This window comes from Diorhabda sublineata, chromosome X (genome assembly GCF_026230105.1).
Source record: "Diorhabda sublineata isolate icDioSubl1.1 chromosome X, icDioSubl1.1, whole genome shotgun sequence".
NCBI classification, from domain to species: domain Eukaryota; kingdom Metazoa; phylum Arthropoda; class Insecta; order Coleoptera; family Chrysomelidae; genus Diorhabda; species Diorhabda sublineata.
In genome coordinates, this window is record NC_079485.1 from 544480 (window position 1) to 569736 (window position 25257).

At 30.5% G+C, this 25257-nt stretch overlaps 1 protein-coding gene across 15 annotated transcripts in view; it reads right to left on the reverse strand.

Annotated features, from left to right (window-relative positions):
- Positions 1–25257, reverse strand: part of LOC130451859 (basement membrane-specific heparan sulfate proteoglycan core protein) — a 243593-nt gene that overhangs the window by 86439 nt on the left and 131897 nt on the right. Inside the window, exon 1 of one of the 15 annotated variants that reach the window (XM_056791195.1) lies at positions 15261–15447. The exons of the other annotated variants lie outside the window; for them this stretch is intronic. The gene's annotated coding sequence lies outside the window, so the exon portion shown is untranslated. Of the gene's footprint in view, positions 1–15260; positions 15448–25257 lie in introns of those variants that run through there. 15 annotated transcript variants of the gene reach the window in all.

Consider the following 25257-nt stretch of genomic DNA (forward strand, 5'->3'; position numbering starts at 1 on the left):
CAGTAACGTGGCGACCACTATCGTCGACGACAAAATATGGCCCTATGACACCGCCGGCATGCAAACCGCACCAAACAGTTATCTTTTGTGGATGACGTGGTTTTTCAGAACTCAATCGGAGAACGTACGTCGCTTCGAATGATCCATCGGCTTGAATTCTTGAGTGAGCCTGATCTTGTATGGGTGTAAAGTAAGATCCTTACGCAAAAGTCGTTAAAAAGTGTTGCCCAACTCTTGAGAGCGGAATTGACTGGTTTGGACCATTTGCTACGGACGTTTCAACGGCAGCAATATTTTCGACACTTCGACCAACCCGTAGTCTCACTGGCTCGGCAACATCACAGGTCAAGAATTACGACCGAAAATCGGAGTTAAGGCTCTTAAAGTAGCGGCCACCGACTCCGAATTTCTGTAGTAAATTTTTAAGATTTGTAGACGTTGTTTGTTCGTGTACTTCACCATGATGAAAAGTTCATGTCTACTGAATAAACTGACACTGACAGTTCGATGTTAAGTGAAATGGTGCATTTACAAACTAAATTCAAAATTGTCAAGTCCCTATTGGAGAGCCCTTTAATAGCATCACTGATGCACGTTTAAATAACCAAGATACCAAAGATTTTCCATTTTCCGACAATTTTTCATGACACTTCTTCCGCTAAAATCAACTGCCTTCTCACAAATCAACAATCCTAATAACAGTATTTAGTATGAAAGTATTTTAAAAATATTTACGTTGCAAATTGGAATTAACTGTGACAAACACATTCAGTTAGAATCAAATTTAGCGTGTCCGTAATTCGTTTCAGAGATCTGAAAAAACCTTTGACCTTGTCCTAACTTTCTCCTCTTAATTTCATTACAATGGAAATTCGAGTGTAGGAACTTCCCTCCAAACTCCAACTCACAACTTCCGAATCGAGATAATCCAGTGGCATCACCGAACGAATTCAATCATGTATGAAATACTAACACTCAAAAATTAGTCCCAATTAAAAAAACCGACAAAATACATTAGACTCTATTTCATCTAGAATTACTTCAGAACACGTTTCCATAGACTAGTTAAATTTTAAGCGTGAAAGATATTGCAATAGGAAGTGTTATCATCTGTTATCGCTACAAAAATTAAACGAGCCAGACAAGAAAAATAATGTTACCCTACAAAGACTCTCGTGGGAAAACTTTAACCAGAGAAGTTCTGCTCAATGTAAAGCTTAAGTAAAAACAATCTACGAATACTAACAGGAGTTCTATTAGGGCACTGTCGCCTCAAGAAACACCTGAAGACGCTAGACCTAGGAGATAATGCGGCGTGGCGTGCATAGAGTTTTGTTGCACAGAGGACGGAACCTCTATCCACATTCTCTCGAAGTGTGAAATACTAAGGAGCTCAGAGCACTACACCTGGGAGCGTATGAAATAGAAGACGAAGATCTCTGGCAATTAAAGCCATCCCACATTCTAGACTTTTTAAAAGGAGTGGGATCAAAAAGGGGGACACAATAGATCCTTTGGGTCGCAGTTTATACGAGACCCTAAATCCTTACATACATATATACATACTCTTAGCTCGAACATTTATATGCTGAATTTAATTCAAAACTATCTGTTATGTAGCATATTACATGTTTATCTTTCCATGAAAAATTGCAAATGATTTAACAATTTAACATATAATAAACTTATCAAATGAATTTTTATTGAAAAAGATGAAAAGAAAGGTCAAGATGGTATATAAATGTGAGAGAAAACAAGGCCAAATATTAAATGTTAAGGCGGTAATTAGAATCATTTATCTAAGAAAGGAACGTTTGAATGAAATTGAAATGGAAAGGACTCACAATCAAGGCATTCAAGATATCAATAGAATCATAGAATCATTTTGAAAATTTAAAAAAATAATAGGATTTCAATTATATTATTTTAGAGTGTTTATGAATTTATGCAGAATTTGGTGGAATTGGGTATTATTTTCTCTCAAATTGGAGTAGAGATAGAAACTTGAGATTTTCTAAATTCCGTGTAATCGCAAAGGTCTCAACACCGACTTTCTTTAAACATTTCTATTATATCATAAGTCGGTACGATTAGCAACTGTTACCTTATTTTTAACCAGATCTTTTTTTCATCATTTAGTGTCATAAATGAAAAATATTGAATATTATGCTTAACTAAAAATTTTTTTAGAACTCCCAGATTGTCAAAAAATAAAATACCTACAGCATTACGTTTTGATTCATTCATTTTTACTAAACTATGTGTAGATTTTATTTAAATGAACCGTTCACAGTATTCAACACTTGAGGTAGATCACCATATTAAGAAAGAAACTCGATAATTTGGCAGTATTAACGTAAATTTATCTGTATTTACTGATTGTGTCATGCTTTATAAATTTCAGAGAATTAACGCTCCTTTATCTTGATGATACGCTCATGTTTAGAAAAGGTAAAATATGTCCGGGCGCGCTACATCAAAATACTGAATTATGCAAAATTAAAACGAACAATGTCAATCTTCCGGACCGGTAACGGTCTCTAAAGAAAAATACCAGAAAAATATCAAAAAAAGAAGGTATTTTCGAAGTTATTTCTAGGTGGGTATTTCTTAAGATATAATTTGACAGGGGAAATTGAAAGTGAGACATATCTTAAGGTAGACAACTTTTCTATTACTTTCAAAACTTTCTAACCATTCGAAAACTTTCTGATAAAAAAATACATCATTTAATTCCTTCAATTCCTATACGTTCTGTCACTTTTTTATCTAAAAGTCGTCAACTCTTTGGTACACATTTCATAAACCAATGGAATTTTGAAAATGGAAAACTTTTTATCTGCTTTGTATTCAATACAGGGTGATTCATTGAGAATGTCCAATCTCTGAACCGTAGATTCTAGACCTCAAAATATGATGATTCTGCTCAACATGCCTTATGCAAATATTGCTAGTTTCCGAGATACGGGGTGTTCAAAGTTAAAATTTAAATTTTGATTTTCGCAATTTCTCTTTGAAAATTGGCAATTTTACGTTTTTTGGTATAAGAAATCATATTTTGGACTCTAATTTAACATTGCTAAGTGAGGGCTCTAGTTACACTTGTTTGTTAGATCAAAGTAAACTTTTTGTGGGCTAAACTTAATACTAAAATAATAAAAAAATATTAAAAAGCATTAAATTCTACAAAAAAAAGTTACTCTTCTTTGATTCGAGTAACTCAATCGGTTATCGAGTTATTTGGTTCTAAAAATTTCAATAAATTTTAATTTTTTCATAAAAAAATATGTAACAATAACAAAATTGTCAACAAAAATAAAAAAGCAAATGCTCAAAATGCCCACCATTTCCTTCAATACAATTTCCTGATCCTTCCTGATATCTTAATATCAAAATCACATTCGTGAATTAAGCCGTGGTTTAATTTTTCGTTTTCTTTCCAATTAGGCTTGTTTCACTTTTAGACAGTTTGTGTAGAAGCAAAAATTGGATGATAATAAGAATAAGTAATACTACCACTGGTGCTACAATTTTTTTTTCAAATTTAGTGAGAAAAAACATTGTTCCATTCATCACCTCATAATATTTATCAATTACTTTTAAAATAAACACACAACTATGTCGCATAATAACAAAACCAGAATAATGAGGATTTTCTTTGTACACAAAACGCATTGCTAAGCAATGTGCTTTCCGTCTATTATGACACTAATAAAATATTTACTCCGATTATGGTCCTCATTATAGCAACGTCAATAAAGCATTTCTCTGAGAAATTCTCTAGAACAGCTTCGATTACGATGATTTCCTTTATCTTTTTATATTATTCATTTTATATCCTCCAGAGGATGGATTCAAATTTTTAATTGTGCCAACAATATTAATGATTTATATCTTCACACCCGTCAGCTTCCTCACGAAGTTTTTTGGGATCCATAGAAGATGAATATACCACTATGCATTGTTTTGTTATGGCTCATAGAGATTAGGCCATTTCGATGAAAACTGACACATCACATACCCAAACCTTTCTATACATTGGTGAGAATTAGACGAAAAACCGTGCAGTAGTTTTTGAGATGAGTTTATCAAAAACAAACAAACGGAAGTGGTGGAAAAATTTGTTTAATAATATGTAGTTTTGTATTTTTAATGCTAATAATCTCTAGAATAGAAATATATTCAAAACTTTGACAGGTGTACATTAGGAAGAATATACTACCGAGGTTGTAGAAACAACCGTTGGAACATATATTAAACCTTGGAATAGAGAACACACAGTTTGGATATTCACGCTGTATAGAATAATTTTAAATGAAATGGCTTCTGTGCAAAATTTGTGTACTAGATACGAAAATAATCAAAAATCGTATTAGTACTGTTGCCTTGGCGACTGCTGTTATATTTGTTAGTAACAAAGCTAATTGTGACTATAATATAAGATGATTAATCTTTCATTAACCGCTTTACTTGAAAATACAGATACATTTGCTGATAATAGTACAGTAATTATTTTAAGTCATATAACGCTTTCATCTTTTATTCATCGACAACATCGTTCTCGTCATTTTTTATTTAAATTTTCCATAGATATATCAAATATCAAAAACTGTTTTCGAGGACTTTATGGATTCACTGATGTATTTCATTCCATCATTTTTGTTTGTAGCCAATTCGAAAACGTTAGTAACTGTTTACTTTTGTTGGCTATAAAATGTAACTTTACCTCGTGTTATGTTTTAACAAGTTTTTTCTTTCGTTTTTTTTTTGTCAATAAACATTCGAATGACATTGCAAAATAAACTTATCCCAATGTAGAATCAATGGAAATTGGTTTATCCGTTGTCAGTCGTTATTCGCACGTTCTACTATATTTATACGAGGTGTGTTAAACAGAACATAACAATTAATGAGGTTGCATCTATTTCAACTAGTACCTCTCATACCCTCAAAGAAACTCACTAAATATTCTTTGAAAATATGAACGATTTGAAATTGGAAATGAATCAGGTAAGGACAAAGAACAATCGGGATGTTAATCGACCTTAAAAACAGTCGAGAAAATACAAAAAAGAGAAAAACTTGTTAATTCAAACAGGTGATTGGGATACTGCTGCTAAAGAAATGACGAACGAAAGTCAGTTAGTAAGCAATTACTGGAATTCTATGTTTCTCCGAATTTGAATATATAGATTTGGGAACAATTTCTGTATCTCTTTAGTTAAGGTCTTCTTAATGCTACTCTAATTAATGTTATTATTTGAAATTAATCGATAGTGTAAGAGAACAAAAAAAATTTTACAGAAAACTACTACTGTGCATATATAAAATATCTTTAAGCTATCGAAGACCCTCCACCATTATTTCGTTGGTGTATATTTGGTAATTATTGAAATATTATGGAAAGCGTTTCGTGATTGAATATGATGTGAATGAGGTTTTTTCTCCAAATTATGATACAAATACTGGAGAGATCGATTAGGACTAAATAGCAATTAGTTGGGATGAAATTTAAGTCCAGATGCCACATCTAATCAATCAACTTCTAATATAAGAAGTAAGATATAAAAGCTACTGAAGAACCTTTTGGAAAGATACTTATGATTATACAAAAAATTAGTAAAACTGCACAAACAAATCCTACCTTCATTGTATCATTACACAATTCCACCTACAACATAGTATACTAGAACTAGGTGCCTTTTATATGAAGCTGAACAAATAACCACCAACGTAGGAAGATATTAGTAAAGAAAATTACAAACTATCAAACGATCTGGCGTTCTTAAGAGTAATTTTCATTCCATTTTCAGAAGTAATTAGTTAACTGATAGAAACTTTTTTTTATTTTATAAGAAAATGTAATTGATTACGAAACATATTTTCAAGTTATATTTTCGCAGTGGATTTTCTGCACAATATTACCATTCCACATTTTATTTCGGCCTTTCAAGTTGTACGTACAAATAGATCGATAAAAGTATTTATTAAGAAATAAAGTTTTTTCACTTTGCATTAGGTGAACTGATAAGAATTTTTCTTTGTCTGTTTTGTTTTAAAGTAAATTTCTAACTACACATTTTATTGTTGTTAAATTGCCCATGAAGGTGTTACTTAAAGACTTTAATGTCGTATATATAAATTGAACGGTGATGCCTGGTTAAGCTTAAAAATAAAAACTAAGTTAGTCCAGTCTACTGGACTCTTGGAATGATGTAAGGCTCTAGAATATAAAAATAGGTGATAATCATCAACATGACTAATTCAATGTTCGGTGTTTCAAGACTTTTCTATCTAAGTACATGTAGCTGCGTGATAATCCACCTGTATTTTCCTCTCTACGCTATATAGCTAGAACAAATTCAGTAGCACATGTCCAAAAGAAAAGGAATCTCCTATGAGATTTTTTTTCAGATTTCAGATATTTCACGCATAAAAATTATTTAATCCTAATCCCTTTTGCTTTATTCACGAGAGGCAACAAGAAAGGAAATGACTTTTCTTTGAGTTTTTCTAGCTGGCCTGATATTTGCCGCTAAAAATAAAAAAAATAGAGTTTAAAACTTGTACTTTATCGTACAATTATTATTCATTTGTTTTTTTATTGTCCACGGTTTGAATTAAACTCGACGAAAGGACTATTCGCTTTTCTGGTTTATGTATATGTTATGCGCATAGATAATCTTGCGTAAAATGGATACTAACGCAAGCACTATTATATTTAGTTGAAAAATATGTAAACAGGAAATTTTTTTGCACATTCAAAACAAATTTACAAGAAATTTACTGCAAGAGGAATTAAAAAAAAAGTAGGTGTCTGTAAATTATGAAGAGTATCTCATAAGTAATGTCGTTTTGAGATGCCAAAATTCCTACGCCTCAATTTGAACATGTCGAAACTTCTTAAGACTAGTTTCTAATTTTTTATGAAGAGTAAAATTAATTTACTTTCTTTCAATCAATTCTCACTTCGTTTATTGAGGACGCAGTACGCAGTTTTTATAATAACAGTGCTAAAAATATGAAATTCATTATTGGAAACAAAAGTTTAAAGCAGGCGGGACAGCAAGCAAAATATCTGGAATTTATGGGTAAGACACATTTAATGAGCGAACGGCACAGTGTTGTAGATTCAAGCGAAATGTGTCGATTAGACGCTCCTTGCTCTCCCGAAAGTTGGTTTTGTTACTTGCGATGAAAAATGGATTTATCTCCATATTCCAAACATAGAAAATCATTGGACACACAAAGGATAATTACCAGAACCCGTAGCAAAGAGGTCGATTCCAGCAGGAAGTCTTGTGTTTCTTCAACATCCAGCATTTAGTCTAGACCTTGCACTGTCAGATTACTATTCATTTAGATCCACGGAGAAATTCTTACGCGAGAAAAAAATTGAATCAAAAAGAGATGTTGGAAATGCAGTGAGACAATTTTCGCATCTTATCCAAAAAAATGGTTTCATCAAGATCTCAAAAAGCTTGTTGAACGTTGGATTTAAGCCATAGAATACGATGGGCTATACTGCGAATATTAAGTATCAATTTGCAGATACTAACGTAATTTACAATGAAAAATTATGAAGAGCAAAAGTTATGTTGAACAAGGAGATAGATTTAACAGTTATGAAAATTAGCAGTTCATTTCGCATAGAAATAAATTCCTTATTTTTATATTGAACACAAAGATTTATATCAATTTTGAAATTTAACAGCTTTTCCAATATCTACGGTAAACTAACATTGGATGTAAATAAAGATGTTTTCCAACAACAACTGACGTATGTGAGACTAACTATCATGGATTTTAATTCTTAATAATCTAGAATATGTTTCACATTAACTGGTTGATGTTAAATGTGTTCCTCGAAGCAGTTTATGCACAAACTAAGAGAATAAAGTTAAGTTTTAGTTTGAAATGTTTCTAAAATAAAATCTCATTTCAGTTGAAACGTTGTTAGCCATTTATCAAAATATGCTTTAATGAATTTTCATAATCATTTACATCTTCTATCAATTGTGATATTTTTTCATAATATTATCTAATAGTTCTAAACGTAAGAGTGATGGCGCATTATAAAACCACAGGTGAAGTATTTGGATAAATGCCCAAAAGGAATATGCGAATTCCATTTGATAAAATATGTTTATTTCCAAAATACATAAAAAAAACATTGGAATGGAAAATAATCTACAAATAGGACGAAATAGATAATAATGAAAATGTTTTGAATATTTCTATTAACGGAATCTTCTTTTGACAAACAATTTTTACACGTTACAAGTTCCAGATGAAGTGTTGAGTAACAAGACTATGAAACATCGATTTGACAATCAAAAAAAAAACGGAAGTCATTGTTCATTCTATGAAAACTAATTGGATCTATTGTAATTTCATATGTGTATGGCATTATCATAGATAATGGACCTGATCCAAAATCATTCTGGTTACCCTTGCTGTGTGCATGTAGTAGATATATTCATACATAATTTTTGCGTTTCCAGTATTTTGGCATTATTTGAAAACTATGACAAGTTATCAACAAGTTATTCAACAGGAGCATAATTTATCATATTGTTCATAAACGTGATATATCTTCTAGCCATGCTATTGTTGTATAAAACACTTGGATATTTCGTATTATCTTATCTTATGCCTGGTCAAAGTCAATTGAATTAGTGACTTAATGTAGACACAACAAATTCTATTATGAAAAAGTTCTGCAACGGTTGCTATATTTTGGCAGTAATGTGGGCCGAGTATTTAAAGTATTACATATCAGTAGTATCAAGTTTCGTGTTATTGCAAAATTAACGTAAATCAATAGACTAGAAAAAATTAATTTTTCAAAGCAATAATGGGAGAGTTTAAAATATGTCTCGCTTAGGAACCAATTTTAAAAAATTTCTCCTTGTTAGAATCACTTTTTACCTTTTTGATTTAGAATCTTGATAAAATAATATAGTTTTTGTTATTAACATAAAATTTCAACTAGACTTTGATATATCGAAGATGAGGATCTAAAGAAATGATTCGGCTATCCATTTCTTCTACCAAATCAATTACCCGGAAAACGATGGTTCAGAAAATTTTTCACGCGAATATAGAAATGAGGCGTAAATGATCCTTCTCGGAACTTAGTTCTTCTGCAAAAAAAGAGTATTATTTTCTAATAGAGCGTCAATAATTTTATCTAAAAAATTCATACAAATTGATATGTCCATCATGACTTCATGATCTAGCGATTCCGTTTAATATGTCCGTTTCTTTATCAGAAAATGGAATGATAAGTATGATTACCGATCATTCAATTATTATATAAAAGTCGTAGAGTCATTACAATCTTGAACGTTATAAATGAATTTTTGTTTCAATGGATGAGTCTTATTTTGCTTCAATATTTGCTTCTTACTAAAAACAACCAACGCTGTTCGTTATTTTTTCATTTCGACTTCGAACTCTCCATCATTGAAGATATACGAGGTATAATCAAAATGTACGTTAAATGAATTTTATGTGTTGAGACAAGTAGTGACAAATTTGATCTCGTTTTGGCTTTTTAATATACGTTTTAATAAGGTCCCGTTTACAGTATTCCTCGATATGAAAAACATGCAATTGACTATTATAGTGCTCAAGGACGTTACTAGTCTAGTTTTAATAGATTTTAATAATTGTGTTTAATAAAATAATTCGCCGAATTTTTTAATTTTCAATTAATATTTGTGAGTATTATCATTACCGTTATTTAGATTTTTCCATCTCATCTGTGTAAAAAGGATACATTTTAGTGATATTTATCCAGCACTAATTAGGATACAATGTGAATTCATTGTTTAAAAATAAATGTCACCTTGACATTAGCACGGCTGACATTGGATAGATCAATTAGATATTACATTGGGTCGCGAATTGCGTTTATAATATATTCCAGTACAAGTTTATTGTTATTAAACGCATTTCAACACCGAATTAATGGATTTTGGATGTTTTGTTATAAAATGAAAGCTGTTCTAATATGAAATGTTATATTTTAAATTCTTGTTAAATTACACAAAATCAAGTTTTTCATACGAAATATGAGAGAAAATTAATAATTCTGGTTCCTTTTTCATCATGAGCCCGACAGCATTTTGCACAATCCTATCGATTCCAAAATCATTTTTCTATTTTAGAACCGTTTAAACAAAATTATAACATTAAATAAAATATTTCGCAATCTAATTCGATAATAGTAAAGTTGTCATACAAAATAATAATATAACAGTTATTGTCATAAGAAAGATCTTGAATTATTTGCAAGTCTAGTAATTAACTTCTCTCAATGACTCGAAGGTCAATAGATGCTTTTGCACGTTACGTATTAAAAAAAAAATGAAATTCCTGATGTTTGTAGGTGTACAAATTAGTAATATTGACTTTGATATTACCAATCGAGCGTCTAAAAATAACCAATCACTCACAAAAGCTATAAAACCGTATAGCACTTGTATTATATTTAGTTCAAGTGTCTATAATCACCATACTTCAAATAGAAACTTTCACACATTAGTTTAGTGCCCCAAGCTCACAATATGTATTTTTTTAGTAATGACTTTTTTATTGACTTGATTTTTTATAGTCTTGATCATACATAATTAATATTAAATGTGTGGGTTTTTCTTTAGTATGAGGGTATATCTATTTCAGTTGAATATTTAATAATTTATTGATAGTCAGATTTTCCTTTACACACTGTATTGTTGATGTATTGAAACTCTTCGTCTCCTACTGCTGAATGACGAAATGTGGAATTAATAAATTAATTGTATTTTATCGATACAAGTTACAGTAGCTTATGTATAAAAGGGATTAAAATGATCAGCTTGAACAGTATTGCGATTTCGTTAGGGAATACCAAATCAACAACAATAATGGCCCAAACCCGCTCAACGACGCTCTCAACCTCTTTCTGTCGTTAATATAGCATCATCGTCATCTAAACTCACATACAGTAGTGTCAATTTTTTACAGTAATCCATTTTTTCGTACATCTCAAGTATGTTTTGCGATGGAACAATGAATCTGTCTCCTATTCTGAATTATAAATTATAAAAATTGCTAAAAATATTAAATGGTGTAATCAACCTCAGTTTATAATTGTATTCATTCGTTAATTTCTCTACATTTCTTCCGATCTCTCGTAACTTTTTTTGCTACAATTTTTTGTCGTTGCTATTGTAGCATATCTTTTCTTACAATTTCTGGTCTTACATCCTCACATGTCCGAGCAATTTCGTTATTTGAGCTTTCACTATGTCTTCCAAAATACCTTGATTAGTTCTATTCCAGCACTCCGATCTTCACTTGCTCCAATGTGTTGGGTGAATATGTGAAAACATAAGGCTTTTAGTGGAATGACTTTATTAAAAGATTTATTTGAAGATTTGTGCCATTCTGACATTGCTAGACTATAGAAATTCAAACTTGTGAGAAAGATTTGTTAGTAGTCAATCACGTTTCTAAACATTCACTAATGAAAGAACGAGACGAATTGTTGACGAACCGCGATCAAAGATTTTCGTTCCTCAACAACAAATTCGACCGAGAATGTGTTAATTACTTGTGTCTTTCTTAAAAAAGTAGAACAGCAACGTCCTGAATAATTTAATTGACAAATTGATACAAGATAAGAGGTTTTTATTTAAAAAAATCTGCATGGGCTCATCTGCCAATATCCATCACAGATCGCTTTTGTAAATCTTTTGATAACATAGAAAATTGGATAAATTGAAAAATAGAATATTTGATTAGGATAAGATGTGAGTGGAATCCCATCTAAAGCTTGCTTCAACGATTTTTGTATTCTATACAGGATCCATAATTACATCAACGGGGATATATTTCGGAAAAGAGACCCATGTTCAACATTCTAATAAGTTTTAGTTTTATCAGGTTATATTTAAAAAAGAATAATATTCGTTCAATTTTATAAATAAAAGCATAGTCAACTATTAGTATGAACAAGTCCATCTACGTAAAGAAATCAATAAAATTATTACGAGATAATATAAAATAAACAGAGTTGAAATAGAAATCTCTGAGACTAGAAAAACTAATTATCATCATAAAGGAGTTGACTGTTACCAACTAAAATTTGAATAACAATTACAGAAGGAAGGCAAATTCCTCCAGATTAAGGGTGGATCTCAACATGAGATGGATGGATCAAATATCAAACTAAAACTGAATCATTAACCAACTTGTAGATCGTTAATAAAAATTGGATATAGAAACTGAATCACTCTTTTAATACTTTACATAAAAATTGATATGGAAATACGGTTCCAATATTGGAGAATGAGTACTTTTCACAGAAAATGAAGTATTCATTAGATTTCAAGGAAAATGCTGGAATATATCGATTTTTCTTCTAAGGGGGACACATTCTTTGTCAACGTACAGCAATACTGCAATTTTGAATGAACGATTTCCTAGGCAATATATTTTATTAAATGACCTATTGAAAGGTTATGTAGGGAACAAAACTAATCTTTTAACCCCTCAAATACTTTGGAACGTTCAACTCAATTTCCAGCGGCGACAATTCTATGGAACATCATTGAACAAGTTACCTACATTTAATTTTTAAGAGCGTTATGTATAAACTTCCTGTTCTAAAAAAAGGGTTTTGGAAAGTGGAAATTGACAAACGACAGATGACTGTAACGCATCTCAGAACACAACTCGACGTAATTGGGCATTTTTTTAAAATCTAATGAATAAAGTTGTGAACTTTTTTCTGTATACTATACAGTTTCTCAGGAATTATTATTACTTATAAATATAGAGAGAAAATTTGGTAGTTGTTAAAATATTTAAAAACAATTTTTAATAGGTAAAAATTTTGTCTTTAATCGAATTAATCGAATGATAGAGACTATCAAATATACCGTTTTAAATTACAATTATAGTTATAAAAGTACCGTGTTAATTTGAACGTACCTGTCTTTTAACGAATGTGAAAAGATAAGATAACTTGGACGTATATTTTTGGGAATGCTACACATACAGTAAATATTTGACATAATATTGTAATTATTTTATTTACAAAACAATTATGAAAGAAACCAGCATTGCATCATATAAAACGAGTAATGCATTTACGAAAATATAAAAAATAAAGTAAAATGATGAAAAAACGTTATGCACGAAAAAACAATTAAATAAATCGGAAAAAATGACTAAAAACGGTTATTTATGAAAACTTGAAGAAAATTCATTAAAATATTTAAATGCTTCAGTTTTTGTGTTGAACTTTTAGTATTTACGTTTAAATTTTAAATTTAAAAAAATCATATTTATCTAAACGAATGTTTTCTTTGGTAATAATTTTGAGGTTGAACGACTCTTTAACATTGATATTAACCACTATAAAATGAATTACCTTTTTAACAATCGTGGTATTAAGGTATTGTTTTTTTACACTTTGTTATTTGCGTTCGGCCTACCCACAATTTAAAACAATAATCCTTTATGAGATATGCGTTATTATTGGTTTAGATAAATGGAACTAAACGAAATATACTTATAAAACCATGTAGTATGAAAATTTTCTAGAAAATAGATTCACAAATGAGTTTTAACGCATTATATTTAATCTTTGTATCAGCCTCTCAACTTTATAATTATCCACGTTTCAACAGAATTGGGTTGTTGGAAGAATATTAAACCTTATAGAAAGCTAACTGTTAAATTATGATACAGATAACGAAATAATAAAATGACGTCAGAAGGTGTAATCAAGGTTACTAAGAATATTATCGAGAAATGTATGTAGATGCTAGCGTTGTGATATAATTAATTTTCCATTGTTATTTATCAACATCCCACTAGTATAAAGTAGTATAATCCAACAGTGAGAATCAATGAAAAATCAACAAGTTCAACTGACCTTTTTATTTTTTATATTTATTTTGAAGACGAAGCGATTACAAAAGTGATTTTTAACGAACTGCTTTTTAAAAGTATCTATCGCACTAATACTGCCTTCAAATTCTCGATTGAATTTACGTTTTCCAAAAACGAGTGTTCGTATTTCAAGAGTTACATTGTAGAATATTCTTGACCAACAATGCATTGGTACCTTTGAGAAGCATATTCACAATTTCTATCTACAGATCTTCGTCATACTTTATAACTTTAGTTATGTGACGGATCTTATATTGGCTAGAACAGTTTCTAATAATAAAATAGTTGATTGATAAAATAAGTTATCCTACATTAATCATTACTTCAATGACGTATACAGTCCAAGATTTCTCCAAAAATAGGTTGATCATTGATTGATATTCTACAGAGATTTCTGTGGATATCTCATGAACAACAATTTTAAAAAATACATATTTGGAGAATCAAATACTGTATATTAACTATCGTTTTATTGGTCAAAACAGTTTTTATAGTCTCTCTTATTGACAGAGAAATACTGACTGAGGTAATGGTGGTAACTGCTTGATTTTTCACTCTTTGTATTCAGAAGTTTTTTCACCCATCGCAATTACAAACAATGCAAACAAAACATCTCTGTTTATTACAGAAAGTGGTCTAAAATAATCTAAAATATTTGGAGTAGTTATTAAAATATCAATGTGAATTTTTATATTTTTTACTCCCATTCGAGAGAAGTTTCTTTTAAGTTTATTCTGAGATTTATCTAATATCTAAAACGAAAAAATAATACAAAATAAAAAACGTAAATAATAAAAATATGAATAGAGTTTTTCGATTTCTTCCTCAATATTATTATTAATATAAACATGATGAGTTATTTTTGAGAAGCTTTGCAAGTTGTAGAGAAAATTTTGTTAGTTTTGATCTGTTTACAAATCCAAATGTTAGTGCGATTTGAAAATAACATAGAGGTGTATCTTCAAATTTACCCTAACGAAATAAAAATTTGTAATGATAAAAAACATGATGCAGGACATATCTAATATTTTATAAATGGAAAATTATTAGAAGTTTCGAAATCTTTCCATTTTTTTACTCTTTGGAACTACCTAAAATTGTAGTTTGAAATCTGGAAACAACAGGCATTGAAATAAGAGTGAATTGATATAAGACCCAAATTTTAGTAATAAAAAATTATGCATGTTCTTAATATTCAATGAGAACACAAATATTGAGAAATTTCTAAAGCACGAGGAAAAAGATGGTGCTCTTAGTAATATTTTAGTCATTTTTTCCGAAAAAACATTGTGAAATAAAACAAAATTTACCAGCAAAATAGTGCGATAATTTGGAAGAGAAAACTATTCACAATGCACATAACACATGCCCAAATAATAAAAAAATTATACCGTTAAAAATTTCGCAAGCTTTCGCACTTGAAATCAAGCTTGCCGCGTATCGTAAGAACAGCACCGACCAACCACAGCCGACTAAACGTTGAGCTGGCGACCGAATGAAACAGAACGCAGTGTGTTAATCTTTTAAGGCATGTGTGTCTATATGATCCGCCGGTGGTTGGTCGCCGGCGCGCGTAGGTATTTGTTTTGCGCCACCGCCGACGAACTGTCACAGGTATTCACGCGGGTCGTAACGGACCACTTGATCCAGAAGCGGAAGCTAAATCATCAACTGTTGGGATAATTAGTTGGAAGATTTTATTGTTACCTTTTACTTGGAGAACTTTGGAGAAAACTTCAACTGTTTTTTTTTTCAAACAAACGTAAATTTGATAGAAGGACATCTGTTGCGAAAAAGTTGCTCACTATATATGATGCTATTTTCAAAAATATATTTAGAAGAGTTTTATCAGCTCTGGTTACTGAGTTTCAGCTATGTAGGTATAAAAAAATTGGATTCTAAAAAACTTCGTTTTAATACTCTTTTCGATGTTTAGATTTTGGAAAAATAAAACATATCGGAGACCACAAATAGGTAAATACATATTTCTATTTAAAAAACCCTGCTAATGTTCGTGTATATGCATACGCTCTCCCTGCTCTTCGCTCATATCTCTCATATTTTCCGGATGTGACTATGGAGGAAGTGGAATTGCACTTAAAATTTTTCATTTAACAAGATTTTTATGCATCACAGAGACGAAAGCTGTCCGAACCTTTAGTTCTAACTAAGTCATAGAATTTCTAGACGGACTATCTTTGGTAAGTTGTTTGATTTGAGGAAATTTCTGGCAATTGTAAGAAAAGCAGTTTCTGTTTATTCAGTGATTTAAAACTGTTTCATATGTAATGGTGAAAGGATACCTACTAATAAATTCTGGACAATATTTTTCTTTCCAGGCTCCATATTTTCTCTCAATGGTAAGTTTATCCTTACCCAATGCTTTTGTTTAGCCCTACTAATTCGTATTGTTTCATGCCTATTTTTATCAACAATTTTTCACATCTGAACAAAAGGTAGTACCGTTTTCTCCAAAAACATTTTGGATCATTTGTCATATCTTCAAAATCCGGATCATTTTGTGATGAGCTTGGTCCTTCATCGCATTTTTTTTTATTTTTAAGCACTGAAGAGTCGACTGATTGCTGCACTGGACGTTGAACACAATTAGTACTTGGATACTGCAATTTAGGTCGATTAATGTTTAATATTTAAATCTTTTACGTGATGATTTCGTAGTTTTCGCCAAATAGAGTTAAAATTTTGAAGCCTCTTCTTTTACCACTTTCCTTAATATTAAATATTCCACACAAAACTTACAAACACAATTGGACCCAAAGGTTTTATTTATTATCCAAGAGCATTTCAAAATAAGTACTATTTTTCACTAATTCTGATATAATAAGTTTTCTACAATTTTTTAATACATATTCTCCGTATATATACCAAAAATGATTGAATTGTTCAAACAATATTCGCGGTAACGAAAGAAAAGTTAAATTTTGTGAATTAGTGTCATCCAAGCAAATAATCCATATTGAGATAGAAAATTCATGGATGTAACTTGGTCAAAATAAAACGCAATACCAAATGTGATGAGAATTTGAGAAATGAAAAGAGGAAGAACAAGTAAAAAATATTTAAACAAGAGGGTTAATACTACAAAAGAAAAGCACAGGATCACTGTTGAAGTTTTGCCGATAAACCTTCTAAAATATTTATTTTTATTTAGTGAAATTCTGGAGTGTTATTTGGGAATATTAAAAATTCAATAAATTTGTTTCCTTTTAGAGTGAAATGGACTTTTATCATAGTTTATTTATATTCGTGTTACTCTAACTTGGGCAAATTTATTCTGGTTAAAAATTAAATAAAGTTTTGAAATAATAATATTATACAAAAAACTATTTGCATTTTTTTGTTATTTTGAATGCAGGTTAATATTAATAATTGAAATTGAAATTCAGCTTGGCTGGAACTGTATTATTGAACAAGCAATTTACAGACAAAAAAATATTTGTTGAAATCTCACAGTAATTGCTTTTCAACATTTATATAACTGTTTAAAAATAGGGACGCAGCAATTAGAGCATTTGCTACTATAAAAATAAATTTTTGTAATTGCAATTATCTTTCTAATTTCGTGATTAAATGAAATTTTGTAAACATAAAACACACCGTTCGCATATGACTAATTAGAATAATGGCGAAAAAAAAAATAGAAGAAAATTGTTCAATACATACACTAGTCGACACAGTTGATAAAAAACAATGGAATAATATAAAAACAAAACAACAATTTACGAAAATGAAAAACATTAACTACAAATAGAAAATACAAAATAGAATTAAAGGTGGGTCTAAAAGTTCGGTGAGTGGTATTAAAAAAAAAACAGAAAGAAATCCGCAGGTGCCAGGTCAGGGAAGTACGGTGAATGAGAAAGCAATCACCACGTTGAGTCAAGAGTTGGCGGCGGACGTGGATTGCAGAGTGAGCAGACGCGTTATCATGGAATAAGACTACCCAATAATGTGGCGAACCAGTGACCGAAAAAACACCAGATCCGTCATAGCAATCGTTTCAAAACATCCTCGTATAATGCGACGTTAACGATTTGACTCACAGGAATAAATTCCTGAATAATGATGTATTAATCAAAGTACCAAGGAAAATAAGGAGAGAAAAAATATACAGTGATAATGCTTTTCTTTTTGCAACTCTAAGTAAGGTTAGGAAATCAATTCAAAATATGCATATTCAGAATGATAGTTTGGTCTTTATAGCAGACATTTCGCATAAGATTTTAGAGAATTCTTGGATCCTTGGACAAAATAATTATGTATGCTGATCATACTAATGTTCAGATAGGGCTAGATTTTATTACATGATGATTTTCCTAATACAGTATTGATATTTTCCGAAGAATGTTATAGGATTCTTACGAGTTACGTCAATTAATTGGCCGATATGTTTTGGACCCACTATAAACTGTAATTTTTGCATGTCAAAACGTTCTAAATACCTATACTGTCAAAATGTCAAACTTTAAGATGATAATGACAGCTTTTCCTAGTAACTATTAATTACAATGCTTCCTATTGAAAAGTAGCACCAATCACATATCTTAATGGAAAATTGAGATGCGTGAATTGTGACATATGCGTGACATATCACACATAAAAATAACGATTTTATCAATCGAAATGCCAATATTTGCATAATAGTGAATCATTTCGGTTTTGGTGAAGCCAGTTCATTGTGCCAATAAAATTAGTGCTGGCAACGTATCGAAAATGATAAAAGCGACGAAAAAAACCGCAGTGATGTTATTGCAACAACTGAAATAATTATAAATATAAACGTGACAACAAATAGCAGATCATATAAATAGGAAAAAACATATACAGAACCGTATCTCAATACAGATGTGATACAAATAATTATCGATAAATCAGGCTACTATATAATCCAATTCGGGAGAATTATAGAGAAAACACTGATCTCCATAACAGTTATTTTGCAACAAAATAAACGGGTTACTTTCCAGCTTTATTATCAAATTATTATTATTGATACGGGTTAAGATATGTTATGTTCGTAATAAGCAAAGTTTGAGATCTCAAGATTATTATCTTTGCGGATTCATAAATCCTGACCTCCTTATAGGGAATATAGTTATTCAGTGGTTTTACATACGTCTTATCTTTATCTTGATTTATTGGCATTATAGATTGCTATAACAATGTAGACGTTATACCATTAACAATTATTTTTTTATTTACATATAAACATAATATTTTTTTCATCTACTTTTGGATTACAGCAGAATAGTCGGCACACATTTATATTTTATCTTAATATCCATTTGAGTCAGAGGATAAAGTATTAATATTCTTGCTCAATGATTTGAGAGACGTCTCAACAGGGATACTACTATTGAGTAGTGTATTTGAGAAATCAAATAATTATAATGCTTAGTGGAGTAATATAAGATTTTATTCAAGAAATTGGTGGAACAAGAGGATATGCCACAAGACGAGGTAACTTGAGTTAAACTAGTTTTCTCAGTTATCAAAACCATATTTTCTCGCTTACAGTTCTCCAGTCCCCAAAAAGTGATTTCATAGGCAAGAAGAGGATAAGCCACTTTTGTTTCAAGTCAGATGTGGTTCAGCTCTTAAGATGAATACCTCCAATAAATATGCAATTTCTCCAAGAAATTGGAGAGTGCAATTTGGATATTAGAAACCAGAATTTAAATGGCAATGAAAATAATCTAGTGAAGACTATATAGAGCTAGAATAGACCCTACCCATACATGGGTTTTTGAGATTATACCCCTTCCTAATATTGAACTAAAAACTATTTTGTCAATGTCAATATTTTTGTAATTTTTGACTAATTTTCCAAATAATAGAAACATTTAGTGATATTTTTGAATCTTTATTTATTTAATAATGTGTGAACATGATTCCAGGATTTCATTCATTTCATTCTCACAAGTTCTTCAATTATCAAAGAACACATCATTTGACGACTCCTGGAAACAACTAATAGAACAATTTAATGATAAAAATCTCTTTCCAACAAGTTCAGTTTCGTAAAACGATTTGTCTTTGTATCCAAAATAGAATCTAACATATTAAATCGCATTTTATTGCGAGCCAAATCTTTTTCTCTTGAGCTTTTTGATGTAAGTAATCACAGGAAATGTATCTGGACCTCACGATGGGTGTTAAAACAACATGAAGGTCAGTTCATTCCGGTTTGTATATTTTTTTTAAAAAGAGAGCACTCTCTATTTTACATTTGTTATTTCATATTATTTAGTATGTTAAAGACAACACCATGGATAATTGAAAGCTTTTTGGTATATCCAGTTGACAACGACAACAGAATCTACAACCCTGCCTCATTGAAGTTTCAAGAAAAGTTGAAGGTTAAGTGTGGAGCACCGCGTATCAATTATTTTGGATATTTATCCAAAATTTATTATATTTAGAACGCGCCGTGCGTACGTTTTCTAAATTTACCAACGAATAATGTCGAATTGAATATCATTGAAATATTTTTGTTATCTAGTTATCTAGTGAGTACAATATGTTTCATGTATTAATTATATGAACACAGTTGACTCGAAATAAGCGCTGCTGTGAACACGCCATCAATTTCAATAAACTTAATGTTCTTTTTAGTATTTTTCCTAAATGCGGGACGTTAATTAGGTAAATCATATTCTAAATTTGTTGTAGTCACTGATGTCATCGTCAGACTATTTTTTTTAAATAACTATTCAAAGAACTGACAAGCGGAATACTTTTAAACTGTTGAAATGATTTAATTCATTTTAATCAAGATCACGATCTTCTTTAAGATGAAGGATGGATCGTTTGATAGTTGATTTGTTTAAATGATTATTTTTAGCATGTCTAGAATAGAGATGAGCGCTTGTCCTTGTTACAGTTGTACTAATTTATACCATTTTTTTGTCATAATTATCAATCAAAACTCATTTGCACATTTAGCAATTAACAGTGTCTGCATGGCTAGTTTAATTGCTCTATACTAATTTTTTCTAGCTGTTTATTGCATTAGACCGTCAGCATGAAGTGAAAATAATTTTTTCTCACGTAGTTAAACTGCAGCAAACATTAGATAATGAATTACAGAAAATTAACAGATAATCTGATTAGGTTAGATCAAATATATGAATACAGATATTTGAAAAAATATATCTGTTTAGCTAGAAAAAAACCGTAGAAATACGCACTACTTGCCAAAGTTTAGCAAAAGCTACTAGTAATTCGAGTTAAAACGAGATTATCGATACCAATAATCGTGATCATTGACAACTTATAATTTCAAGGTTTAAGCTTTACAAAAACGTACAATGAGATGCTGTTTGAACAGGTTTGGTAAGGACTCTCTAAACTTCGTCCCTTACATTTCCCGAAACTCAATAAGTTCGCAAGGAGCTTCGTTATTACGCATATTCTGTTCTCTAGAAGTTGACTTCTTCGACTGTGCACTATCGATGGAATGCGAAGCATGCAGCTTCAGTACAATATGTCGAACGCATCAATTTTTTTCTTCAATTGTTGTATGTATATGGTTTCAAAATTTAGCTACAGAATATTGAGTTGAGTTCAATATAATAGTCAATTCAATAGTAATAATCAAAATTTGAATATTACTCTGAACCATCGAAACAAGAAAAGTCTTTCGTCGAAAAAATTGTTCTCCGTTTTGTTTCCAACACGTCATTGGAAAAATATTTATCGACACTGCGTTATTTTATGATTAAATTGTTTTGTATGTAAAGTAGAATCGGACGCAAATTATAGATCATAGCAAATCGGGATCTACTCTACAATAAAAATAATTTGTCTCTTCCTGCAACATTTCTTATTCAGTTTCAAAGTTATGCAATTTAAATGATGACAGCATACGCATGAACACAAAAGCATTGTTTAGCCAAAGTGTGAGTATATTTGTTTCGTTACATAAGGTTTTAATAAAATTTCTAATTCCAAGACTTGTGTACAAAATGTGTGTCTTATATTCAAGTCCCAATCAAATCTAGCGCAGTATGCTAATCTTTTTTCTCAATAATAATAATTATACAATTGTTTTCCATCTTATTTATACAGATTAAAAGTTAGTTTCTGGGTATATTTGAAACTTAATTGAATCATGCCAATCTGTGGTAGATTGGAACTTATTAAATGTAATTACCTTTTTGAATTTCGACTGAATAATTTTTTGACATTGAAGATGATGGAATTTTTTACCAGATCAGAGGTGGGTATTGTTAGGTACATGTTAAGATGTTGAAGCAGTACGAGAAACGAGATGTTTAGACACAAATTTAATGGAAAAACAAACAGAGGATAATTTTTTCGTCAAAGTACAGACCACTGAAGGACACCTTCAATATGTAGACCAAGAAGCTTGATAGAATTTGAGGATCGTATTAAGTAATTGTTAAGTTTTCTCAGTGTTTAAATAAAAACCGTTCGCGTCAAACCAGAACTTAATAGTAATGAGATCTTTGCCCATGGTAGAATTTTAAGCTTGTAAATCTGGGCTCTCAAAAATTAGTTTTTATGGATGCTTGAATATGAACAAAGAAATATTTGGAAGTGGAAAATGTGCTTGCACTTTATTTTTAGATATAACACGGGTCTTTGATGACACAAAATAATTTTTCTATGAAAACACAGTGAAGTTAAATGTAACCAGTTTTCATATTTTTGGTAAATAGAAAGCCACACTTGAAATGTTTTGAGATATGCTGAGAATAATATATCTTGCTGTTTAACGGTCATAAACCTATATTGTTATTTTTTTTTTTTTTGAAATGCTTTAAAAAATATATACTTAAGACTTTTACTAATATTTAGATCGGTCACTTTCCAGTTCCAAAAAAATCATAATTCTAGTGTACATATTGTTCAAAATCAACAATTGAATTGACAGGATAATACGCAGCTTCACAACAATTTGTAATGTACATAAATGTTTATGATAAATTCTCAACAGAGAAGAAGGAACACGTAACCGACATAATTTATTTGCTTACATTAAGGCATTATCTCATCGCAACAGATGCTGCCGCAATCTTATGCATCATCTTTACATTACCGCTGATAAAAAATAAAAATTCTCGATTATGATTATAGTTTCCGCAATGTATAAACCAAATATTTCACGCAAATTTATTCACCGATTATTATTATTATCATTTCGGTTCGCGTATTGCGAATACATACAGAATTGTCTTGATGACAGAGACGTAGGTGTTGCCAATGAAAATATTAGAATAATATTGAAGCCGAATGATGTTTCGAATAATTTTACGTGATATATAGGTCGAATTTCATCTGGATTATATACCATATGTGTTTAATACAAATGCGAATAGTTGTAAAGAAAATATTTATACATAGATCATCGAATTCGATTGAGATTAGAATGACTAATTTCAAAATGGGATACATATTCCAGTTACAAAATATTCAAAATGAACGTTTCTCTTTATTTATCATTAGGATATGGAATGAGCATTGGGAATTTAAAATTAGTTGCCGGTGGAAGTTCAAACTTGATTTATTATTATTTTCTTTGTTGCTTGTAGGTTATGTTTGTAGTTGTTGGTTATTTGGCGTTTCATCATGGCAAATTTTCGTTAAATTCTAAATTTTTTTTATCGTGGCCACATTATGCTGATTTGTTTGAATGTCAAACTTAAGAAAAAACAAAAATTCAAAAAACGGTTCGGTGGAAAGTGATATGTTGAAAATGAAGTAACTTTTCCTATGAAAAGTCTCCTAACGTCAAGCACCGAGTGTTTTCTTTGCTGAGATTTCTAAAAACATTATGATAATAATTAGTGGATAGCGAAATTTGTTCAATATTACCATGATAGTAATAGTCTTCCTTTATGATATGGAGAGAATGACTACTTTCGTATATTTAGACACATGTATACAATTTTTCAATTTGTCCAGAACTTTTGTAGATAATCTCAGGGAAAGTGACGAAATCTTTACAATCAAATCGTTTTCGCCAAGAATTACATTGTGGGGAACAACAATGACGAAGAACTTACAACTTTAACTCGTTTTTTACTGTATAATTGTTATCAATAGAATCTTCACCAAGGCCCACAATACCATAACCTTGACTGAAACCGGGACTGAAATTATGGTCTTTTAGAACTTTTTCAAGCAAATAGTTATACATAATAAATATATTGTTATATTTTCACCTCTAATATGTTTCAATTTATTGCGGTGACACATTTCTAAATTGAACAATTCTAGCTGGATATAACCATTGTTTACTGAGGCATGATCTTATTATTAAAAGGTCATTTATCGAGTACGCTTGTCGATATTTCAGACACAAATATATGCTACATGTAGAACAGATTGAGAAAACTTCTAAATTTTATCGAAGGAGAAAATGGAAGTATTAAAACAGAATTGAAAAAATTTATATCGTTGTATCATCTACAGAATATAATTAACGTGTTCGCAACTCACCTACGTAATTTCCATTTTAGCTTATATCGTAATTGAAAAATATATTATTGAACATACATTTACAGTAACGCTTTCAAAATTAACAAAATTCCCTTGTCTAAAAATATTTCTATTGTGCTGTCAACCTACGCGCTTCCCGAAAGGATAAACTATTATTATAGCATAATACCGCAAGTAAATGCCTCTAATTTGATATAGTAGGTTATGGTAAATAATATATTGTTTGTACAGCCTGTCTCCAGTTTGTATTGAAAGTTTCTAATCAAATTGTAAATACTGGTAACAAATAAATGAATGACCTAACCAAAATAAGGCGAATATGCTTGAATTTTTTTTAAATAAACAATAAGAGAACTGAATCAAACTGAATTCATACAACATGTATTTCTCTTGTTGATCTGTACACTTATCAATTCATTTCCATGGTGGTATGTTGTCAGCTTGTTGAGTGCCTCGCTTCTATTTTGATGGTTCCACACTTGAAGCTCCTGTCCACTACAGTACTGATTTCGCCTTGGGAAGTAGAAGAAAATTGCAGGATGATGATGTTTTTGTTTTCTCACATGCTTACGTAAGGTCGTAGATGCTCAGACAAGCAGCGCGGATCAATAAACTACTCATTGTAATAAAAAAAAAAATGTTGAGATAATTCTTACATTCGCTTTTTCCATGATATTAAATCATTGTAAAATTGTTATGTAATTCTATATAAATATACTTGCATTACAATTATTTAAAATGTGATATTTTAGAGCTGGTGTAGTGTTGGTGTGAATTATGTAGTTAATGTAAACAAGGAGAAGAATCAGGAGTAACCAG